Raw genomic sequence first — 10,708 nt, 5'->3', positions numbered from 1 at the left:
TATATCTGGGTGTGGTGGTGCGTGCCTGTAGTTCCAGCTACTCAGGAGGCTGAGGCAGGAGGATCGCTTGAGTCCAGGAGGTTGAGGCTACAGAGAGCTGTGTTTGTGCCACTGCACTCCAGCCTGGGTGACAGAGTGAGACTCTGTCTCAAAAACAAACAAACAAAAATAACTCTCTTCCTCTACTTCCTTAGTGCTGATGTCTCCCTAACCTTATCTCAGCCCAGATGTTGCTCCCAGGATACAGGCCAGCAGCTCAACTGAGCTGTCCCAAACCAAGTGCTACTACTGCTCCCACCAACCTCCTGAGCACTCTGTCTTGGGAAGTGGGCTGTGGTGCAGCCAATGGGCTGTGCAAGAAGCCCTGACACCTCGCGAGCCTCCTCTTGGTCCCTAACTCAAGTCCAGTTAGTCACTAGGTCATAGAATTGTCCCTTTAATGTCCTTCTATGTTGGCACTGCCTTAATTCATTCAGGCTTTCCCCATTTCTTGCCCAGATGGTTGTCATCTTCCTGGAGACCTCATCTCATCCCTGTGGATCTGCTGCCAAAATGACCTGCTAGACCGTGAGTCTTGCAGGGGAGGGGATGTCTTATTCACCCTCACCTCCCTGGGTCCCGCCACAGTGCTGACACATAGAGGTTGCTCAGCTATATGCTTTTTAGGCTGGGCACCATGGCTGACCCTTGTAATCCCAGCACTTTGGGAGGCTGAGGCAGGAGGACCTCTTGAGGCTAGGAGTTTGACACCAGCTTGGGCCACACAGAAAGATCTCATCTCCATTAAAAAAAAAAAAAATTAGTCAGGCGTGGTGGCTGTGATCCCAGTCACTGAGGAGGCTGAGGTGGGAGGATCGCTTGAGCTGGGGAATTCAAGCTTGCAGTGAGCTGTGATAGCGACACTGCACCTCAGCCTGGGTGACAGTGTGGGATGTGGGATCCTGTCTCTAAAAACAAAACAACAACAAAAACTATACGCTTTTTTTCTTTTTTCTTTTTTCTTTTTTTTGCTGAGAGAGGTACCTTTATGTAGAAAAAATTTCAGTCTTACAGAAAAGCTGCAAGAATAATAGAAAAAATTCATGATTACCCTTCACCCAGATTCCCCAAATGTTAAGTTTACCACATTTGCTTTATCCTTCTTTCTCTTATTTACATATACATCTATATATAATTTTTTCTGACCAGTTTGGGAGCAAGTTGCAGACACGATGCCCCTTTACCTTTAAATACTGTAGTTCGACGTGTGTTTCCTGAAAGCAAGGCCATTCTCCTCCATAAACACAGCACAATGGTCAAAATTAGGTAAATTAACATTGATACAGGATTATCTATTGGAGTCTCACCAAATTGTCCAACTAATGCCCTTTGTAATAAAAGGAAAAAAGATGTTTCATGCCCAAACCCAATCCAGGGTGAGGCATTGCATTTAGCTGCCTTTAGTTCCTTTTCACCTGGAACAGCTCCTCAGCCTTTTATTTTTGTTTTCTGACATCATTGACGTTTTTGGAACTCAAAATGTACAATGTCCCTTAATTTGGGATTCCTTGATTTTTCCTCGTGGTTAATTCAGGCTATGCCTTTTTGGCAATGCTACAAAAGTGATGCTGTATTCTCAGCATCTGGAGGCAAACGAATGTTGATTTGTTAACTTTGATCATAATATGTGGTTATGAATCTTTTAAAATTGACTGGGCGTGGTGGCTCATGCCTGTAATCCCAGCACTTCGGGAGGCCGGGGCAGGTTGATCACTTGAGGTCCCAGCCTGGCCAACATGGTCAAACCCCATTTCTACTAGCTGGGCATGGTGGCGCATGCCTGTAGACCCAGCTACTCAGGAGGCTGAGGCAGGAGAATTGCTTGAACCCGGGAGGCGGAGGTTGTGGTGAGCCAAGAACATGCCACTGCACTCCAGTCTGGGCGAGAAAGTGAGACACTGTCTCAAAAAATAGTAATAAATAAAGTAAAAAAATAAAGTGTCATAGCACCCTGCAATGGACCCCGAGCACACAAGGCCCTTCGAACTTGTGGGGAGTCCCTTCTTGATCTCTGTCATGTTCTAGCCACGTTCTCTGCTTCTTGACTTTGAACTTGCTATTCCCTCTGCCTAGAACACTTTTCTCTAACCACTAATCCAATGCTCCCTTCTTCACTGGACTAACTTCTACCTAAGAGTCAGTTGAATGTCCCCTCCATCAGGAAGACTTCACTGACCCTCCTGGCTCTCTGACCTATTGCTCTTCCAGGAGCGCCTTGTTATGTTTTATTACATTACTCATCACACTGAGATCCACTGGTTTATCTGTCTCTCCTGCTTTATCAGGAGTTCTCTGAGGGTACATCGGGATCTTTTATTACAATATAAGTGCTCTTTATTCGCAGACCACCTGCAGTCAAACAAATCTGGGTTTATTGACTCTTTACAGTGAGGAGGGAGAACACACTCCATGGGGTACCCTGGGACATCTCAGTAACAGGCTGTTAGAAAGAACCTACTATAGGCCAGGCACGGTGACTCATGCCTGTAATTCCAGCACTTTTGGGAGGCAGAGGAGGGCGGATCATTTGAGGTCTGGAGTTCGAGACCAGCCTGGCCAACATAGGGGACACTGTCTCTACAAAAAATACAAAAATTAGTGCGTGTGGTGGCACATGCCTGTAATTCCAGCTACGTGGGGGGCTGGGGCAGGAGAACCACTTGAATCTGGTGGGCGGAGGTTGCAGTGAGCAGAGATCATGCCACTGCACTCCAGCTGGGGTGACAGAGCGAGATTCTGTCTAAAAAAAAAAAAAAAAAAAAAGAACCTACTATAGAATTTGGCCTTGTATTAGGTGATGTGATTTTGGGGCGAGTCCAAGGATTGAATGCTGTCAGGGAGTAGGGGTGACTCCATGATTGGGTATTTTAATTTTCATCTAGAAGACAAGGAGAATGGGCTGAAGAACAAGCAGCCCTCACTCAGATGAGCCAGGATGGGGCGATGTTTAGTCATTTTTGTGATTTTTTTTTTCTTTTCTTTCTTTCTTTTTTTTTTTCTTTTTTCTTTCTTTCTTTTTTTTTTTTGAGACGGAATCTCACTCTGTCGCCCAGGCTGGAATGCAGTGGCGTGATCTCCGCTCACTGCAACCTCCTGGGCTCAAGTGATTCTCCTGCCTCAGCTTCTCAAGTAGCAGGGACTACAGGCGTGCACCACCATGCCTGACTAATTTTTTGTATTTTTAGTAGAGACAGGGTTTCACCGTGTTAGGTAGGCTGGTCTCCATCTCCTGACCTCGTGATCCACCCGCCTCGGCCTCCCAAAGTGCTGGGATTATAAGCCTGAGTCACTGCGCCCAGCCTGTGATTTTTTTTTTTAATTGAGACGGGGTCTTACTTTGTTTTGTCCAGGCTGGTCTTGAGCTCTTGGCCTTAAGCAACCCTCCTGCCTCAGCCTTCCAAAAGTGCTGGGATTACAGGTATGAGCCACCAGCCTGGCCTAAATTTTTAATTTTTTTGTAGAGACGAGGTCTCCCTTTGTTGTCCAGGCTGGTCTTGAACTCCTGGGCTCAAGTGATTCTTCCACCTCCGCCTTCCGAAATGCTGGGATTACAGGCATGAGCCATCACATCTAGTCCCTTTTTGTCATTTGAACAGTCTACGATTAATCTTGTTTTTGTCTTGATCCATCACAGTCCCAGAATGGCCTTGTCTGATGTTGGTGATCTCTGAAATTGTTCATGTTCAGCAGGAGAATGCCAAGGCCTAGCTGTGGGTGCCATGGCGGATTTTGGATGTCACGGACTGCTTTTCTTTCTCAATCTCCCCTTTTGTCCAACATCAGATTAAGTAAAGGCCATAGGATATGAATCAATTTTGTGATCTTCACCATTTACCTGGATTTTGCTGATCTACAGGTGGCTCCAAGAAAACTCTCTGTAGTAGAACAAGGGTTAGTCTCCCCACCCTTAAAAAAATTTTTTTTTGAGACAGTGTCTTGCTCTGTCTCCTAGGCTAGAGTGCAGTGGCAGGACTGTGGCTCACTGCAGCCTCGACCTCCTGGGCTCAAGCGATTTTCCCATCTCAGCCTTGTGATTAGCTAGGACTATAGGCACACATCACCACCCCTGGCTAATTTTTTTTTCTTATTTTTTGTAGAGATGGGGGTCACACTATGTTGGCCACACTAATCTTGAACTCCTGGACTCAAGCAATCCTCCCACCTCAGCCTCCCAAAGTGCTGGGATTATAGGCGTAAGCTACTGTGCCTGGCCAGTTTTTATAAGACCAAAGTTTGGGGTTAATGATGCAAGGGAAACTTAAGAACCAGAAGAGGCTTACTAAAGGAAATGCACCTTCTGTGGTGTTTAAGGAAGAATGATTAATTTTTTTGTCAGCAAACAGTTAAATTCAGAGCAGTAGCTATGCTCTGAGAAAAACTTATCAGGGTGCTTTGTTTTTTCTTTTTTCTTTTTTTAAAATTTATTTTTGAGACAGGGTCTTGCTCTGTCACCCAGGCTGGAGTGCAGTGGCACGATCATGGCTCACTGCAGCCTCAACCTCCTGGGCTCAAGTGATCTTCCCACCTCAGCCTCCCGAGTAGCTGGGACTACAGGCACACGCCACCAAGTCTGGCTGATTTTTGTATTTGTTTTGTAGAGACGGGGTTTCGCCATGTTGCCCAGGCTGTGTTTTTTCTTAAGTGAGAGGGGACTGTAAAGGTTCAGAAGTCACAGGATGAGGGTAAGGGAGAACACACTGAGAAGCCTTTTAGTCTGTTAGTATCATAGAGAGAGTGTAAAGTACAACAGACAAGATGAGTAAGAGAATGAAGGGAAAGAAAAGGGCTGCTGAAGAATCAGAAAATTAACTTTGAGTTGAATCTGGCCACTTCTGCAGTCTGGAGAAGTGAAGAAGTTTCTGGAGGGCTCCTAAGAGCCTCTTAGTTTAAAGTGTCCCAATGGAACAGACATCCAGGAGTCAGGATAAACTGATGTATATCTTTTAAGCTGGGAAACAGGAACTTAAGTGTCCCGTTGGGGTTTTATTGCTGTGTCAGTTGCTAACAGTCCCTGATAAGGTCTTCCATGGGGACTCAAGTAGTTTTTCTCTGATGTCTTTTCAGAAAACCAAACCTTCAGGTTTGAGATCCTGCAGAGGCTGCTGAGGTGGGGGTTTTGAAAACGTAATTCACTAGGCAGGCATCGTGGCGTACACCTGTAATCCCAGCTACTCAGCTAATCACTTGAACCCGGGAGGCATGGGTTGCAGTGAGCTGAGATTGGGCCACTGCACTCCAGCCTGGGCGAGAGACAGAGCCAAACTCCGTCTCAAAACAAACAAACAAAAAAGGAAATGCAGTGTATACCTGTTGGTGAGAAAGCTGGAGGTATTGTAGGAGTCCCCTGCAGTAATGAGTCATATCAGCCTGTCATAGGGTGGAGTCTAGGATTGGAAATACTTTCCAAATGCATAGGGAAACTTGTTATTATCTCAGAAGCAGATAACTTGTGAATCCTTTGGGTAGGGGGGTGCAGATCTTATTGCCATGAAAAATAATGGCAATACTCGAGGCTATGGAAGTTCGAGGGGTTTCTAAGAGCTTTGATTATGGTGGTTTTAGAATTCCAAGAGTTCTGTTTTTTTTTTTTTTTTTTTTTGAGACAGTCTCGCTCTGTCACCCAGGCTGGAGTGCAGTGACGCAATCTTGGCTAACTGCACGCTTCGCCTCCCAGGTTCAAGCGATTCGCCAGCCTCAGCCTCCAAAGTAGCTGGGACTACAGGCATGCACCACTATGCCTGGCGAATTTTTTTTTTTTTTTTTAATATTTTTAGTAGAGATGGGGTTTCACCATGTTGACCAGGCTGGTCTTGAACTCCTGACCTGAGGTGATCCACCCGTCTTGGCCTCCCAAAGTGCTGGGATTACAGGTGTAAGCCACCATGCCTGTCCAGTTCTCTGTACATTTTCTGAATTGACAGTTGATAAGGACCGTGCCACTCTAGGAAATGAGAATAAAAAATCACCTTCAGTGACCAGTGTTTTCTATCTATTCCTTACTCAGAAACTGTCAGTTTCCAATGTGTCCAAAGATTATTTATTAATGAACTTAATCTTTTATCTCAAGTCTTAAAGTTAGGATCCAGAGATTTCAATTTTAGCCAATACATTAAATCCTTATGGTTTGTAGAAATTTAAGAAATTTTCAGGCTGGGTGCAGTGGCTCACACCTGTAATCCTAGCACTTTGGGAGTCTGAGGCAGGAGGATCGCTTGAGCCCAGGAGTTTGAGACCAGCCTGGGCAACATAGGGAGACACTGTGTCTACAAACAAAAACAAAAACAACAATAAAAATTATTTCATGAAGGTGCAGAATGACAAAATATAATAAAACAAAAAAAAATTAGCCAGGCCTGGTGGCTCATGCCTGTAATCCCAGCTACTCAGGAGGCTGAGATGGGAGGATCGCTTGAGCCCAGGAGTTTGAGACCAGCCTGGGCAACATAGGGAGACACTGTGTCTACAAACAAAAACAAAAACAACAATAAAAATTATTTCATGAAGGTGCAGAATGACAAAATATAATAAAACAAAAAAAAATTAGCCAGGCCTGGTGGCTCATGCCTGTAATCCCAGCTACTCAGGAGGCTGAGATGGGAGGATCGCTTGAGCCCAGGAGGTCGAGGCTGCAGTGAGCTATGATTGCACTACTGCACTCCAGCCTGGGTGACAGAGTGAGACCCTGTCTCAAAAAATTTTCTTTTTCATAAAATTAAACTACTTAAAAAGACACCTGTTCGTATTATTCCTTTCAGTTGTTCATCTATGTATGAAGTTACAGGAACAATGGTAACTTACTTAACCCATAAAACCAGTGTAGGCAATTTAGAAAGCTTAAGTAATTTAATCCTGATTTTTGTACAAGCAAAAATATTGTTCTGACATTACTTTAAAATGGTAAACTATTTTTAAAGACCTTCAATCATAATTGAAAGCTCTTCTTTATCTTGAAATTAAATTCTTTTCTTATTTTTTCATAAGTATAATGACAAAGACTATTGTGTTAAATATACTTTCTAGTGTTCCCCAAAAGAAACACATTCCATAACTTTTTCTTTCCTTCTTTTAGACACTTTTGACAGTTTATCAGGACTAGATATTTCTAGAGCGTATGCATAACAACTAAATATTTTTTTTTTTGAGACAAAGTCTCGCTCTGTTGCCCAAGATGGAGTATAGTGGTGTGATCTTGGTTCACTGCAACCTCTGCCTTCTAGGTTCAAGGGATTCTTTTGCCTCAGCCTCCCAGGTAGCTGGGTGCCCGCCACCACACCCGGCTAATTTTTGTATTTTTAGTAGAGACGGGGTTTCACCATGCTGGCCAGGCTGGTCTTGAACTCCTGACCTCAAATGATCCACCTGCCTCGGCCTCCCAAAGTGCTGGGATTACACGCTTGAGCCACTGCGCCTGGCCCTGAATTATTATTATATTTTTTTGATCAGTTAATCTTTAAAGTTTCCCAAGGGAGTAAAAGAGAGGGAGAGGAACAACAACAACAAAAAGCCAGCTTCAGACAAATATGAAATTGTCATTTATTAGGTTGGTGCAAAAGGAACTGCCATTACTTTTAATGGCAAAAGCTGCAGTTACTTTTGCATCAACATAATCAAAGTCTAATTTCGTTCTTTCTTGAAGGACAGGGAAGAATATATAAATATAGAAAGCCCATTTTGACAAACACACTGGGGGGTGGGGAGGGAGACAATAACTTGGGCCTTTGACAGTTTTATCCACGTAAATAATTTTAAAGCTACCACTCACTAATCCTTGAAATGTGGAAACAAAGGAGGGGGGTTACCTACCCCCCAAAACAATTTTTCTTTTAGGCAAAACCAAATAATCTCCTAATAAGGTTTTCTTCACTCTGTTCTAAGATGCCTCTTAAATGAACAACCTTGTTCATCTCAAAAGTTCCCCAGTGTGGCCGCAGTAATTTCAAACTGACTCTAGAGAAATTGTGCCATATGGAGAACATTATAGAAGGAAAACATGAAGGAAGCAGATATTTAGTATCAAAGACTTGCAGTTTTAGACTTGGAAGACCCTATGAGAATGTCCATGGGCTGTAATGATGATGCTTGGGCAACTTCGTGTCTACGGAACCTGGCTGAAGGCCAACCATTGCCAGTCAAGAGGCAATGTAAAACCTGCCGATTCCAGGCTGATTAGTTTTTAACTTTGAGACTGGGTTTCACTCTGTTGCCTAGGCTAGAGTGCAGTGGTGTGATCATGGCTCACTGCAGCTTTGACCTCCTGGGCTTAGGCAATCCTCCTGACTCAGTTTCCTTAGTAGCTGAGACCACGGATGCATGCGGCCACACCCAGCTAATTTTTTTTTTTTTTTTTTTTTTGAGACGGAGTCTCGCTCTGTCGCCCAGGCTGGAGTGCAGTGGTGCGATCTCGGCTCACTGCAACCTCGAACTCCTGGGCTCAAGTGATCCTCCTGCCTCAGCCTCCTGAAGTGCTGGGATCACAGGGATGAGCCACCCACACCTGGCCAGAGTATAATTTGATTAGTTTTGACATATGTATGCATGTCTAGAACTATCTCTACCACCAAGATAATGAACATACTGGTCACCCCCAAAAGTTTCCTCCTGCCCTATTATTCCTTCCTCCCACCCTTCCCTGCTCCTAATCCCCAAGCAACCACTGATCTGCTCTCTGTCACCCTAGATTCGCCCCTATTTTGTAGGTTTTTTGGTACCTGGGATTATATTTATACAGTATGTATTCTGTTTTGTCTGGCTCAGCATAATTACTTTGAAATTCTTCTCTCCCAGTCTCTGATTTCTCTTTTCAGCCTATTAATAGCATCTTTCAAAAAGTAGTGGTTTTGGCTGGGCATGGTGGCTCACATCTATGATCCCAGCACTTTGGGGGGCCAAGGTGGGAGGATTGCTTGAGGCTAGGAGTTCGAGATCAGCCTGGGCAACATGATGAGACTCTGTCTCTATTAAAACAAAACAAAACAAAACACAAACACACACACACACACACACACACACACACACACAGACACACAAACCCTATCTCTCACCATATACAAAAATCAAATCAAAATGGACTTCAAACTATATAACTACTACAAGAAAACATTGGGGAAAGTCTCCAGGACATTAGCCTGGGCAAAGATTTCTTGAGTAACCCACAAGCACAGACAACCAAAGAAAAATGGACAAATGGGATCACATCAAGTTAAAAAGTTTCTGCACAGCAAAAGGAACAATCAACAAAGTGAAGAGACAACCCACAGAATAGGAGAAAATATTTGCAAACTACCAATCTGACAAGGGATTAATAACCAGCATATATAAGGAGTTCATACTGTAGGAAAAAATCTAATGACCTGATTAAAAAAATGGGTATGCCCCCACACCCTAATTTTTAATTTATTTTTGTACAGATGGGATCTCACTATGTTACTCAGGGTGGTCTGGAACTCCTGGGCTCAAGTGATCCTCCCACCTCGGCCTCCCAGAGTTCTGGGATTACAGGTGTGAGCTAATGTGCCTGGCCAACTGTAGGGTTTTTTGTAGGTGTCCTCTATAAGGTTCTAGGTAGATATCCTTTATTCAGCTTCTCTTCACAGTTTACTGAACACTACTATCAGCAGTAGATACTGTCAAATGTTTTTATTTTTTTGAGACAGAGTCTCACTCTGTCACCCAGGCTGGAGTGCAGAGGCACAATCTTGGCTCACTGCAACCTCCGCCTTCAGGGTTCAAGCAATTCTCATGCATCAGCCTACCGAGTAGCTGGGATTACAGGCGCCTGCCACCACACCCGGCTAGTTTTTGTATTTTTAGTAGAGACAGGGTTTTGCCGTGTTGGCCAGGCTGGTCTCGAACTCCTGGCCTCAAGTGATCCACCCGCCTCAGCCTCCCAAAGCACTGGGATCACAGGCGTGAGCCACAGCGCCTGGTCTCAAATGCTTTTTATGTATCTATTGAGATACAGTAAATTACATTGATTGATTTTCAAATGTTAAGTCAATCTTGCATGTCTGGGATAAATCCTACTTTTGATATATTCTTCGATTCAATTAACGTTTTGTTAAGAACTTTTGCATTATTTTTATTTTTATTTTTGAGAGGGAGTCTCACTCTGTCACCCAGGCTGGAGTGCTGTGGCACGATCTCAGCTCACTGCAACCTCCACCTGCTCAGTTCAAGCAATTCTCCTGCCTCAGTCTCCCAAGCAGCTGGGGTTACAGGCACCCACCACCACGCCCAGCTAATCTTTGTATTTTTAGTGGAGACTGGGGCTTCACCATCTTGGCGAGGTTGGGTCTTGAACTCCCAGCCTCAAGTGATCCTCCTGCCTTGGCCTCCCAAAGTGCTGTGATCACACGCATGAGCCACCACACCCGGCCACTTTTGCATTAATTTTTATATTGGTCTCTAGTTTTCTTATGTATTTGTCTGGTTTTGGTATCAGGGTAATGCTGGCTTCATGGAATGAGTTGAGAAGTATTCTCTCCTGTCCAATTTTTTGGAAGAGTTTATGTATAATTAGTATTATCTGTTTCTTAAGAGCTTGTTAGAATTTACCAGTGAAGTCATCTGGGCAGAGTTTCCTCAAAGAAAAGTTTGACTGCAAATTCAATTTATTTAATAATAAAGAGCTATTCAGGTTATCTCCTTTTTTTTTTTTTTTTTTTTTTTT

This window comes from Mandrillus leucophaeus, unplaced genomic scaffold (assembly GCF_000951045.1).
Source record: "Mandrillus leucophaeus isolate KB7577 unplaced genomic scaffold, Mleu.le_1.0 Scaffold243, whole genome shotgun sequence".
Lineage (NCBI taxonomy): Eukaryota > Metazoa > Chordata > Mammalia > Primates > Cercopithecidae > Mandrillus > Mandrillus leucophaeus.
This window is presented reverse-complemented; position numbering follows the sequence as displayed.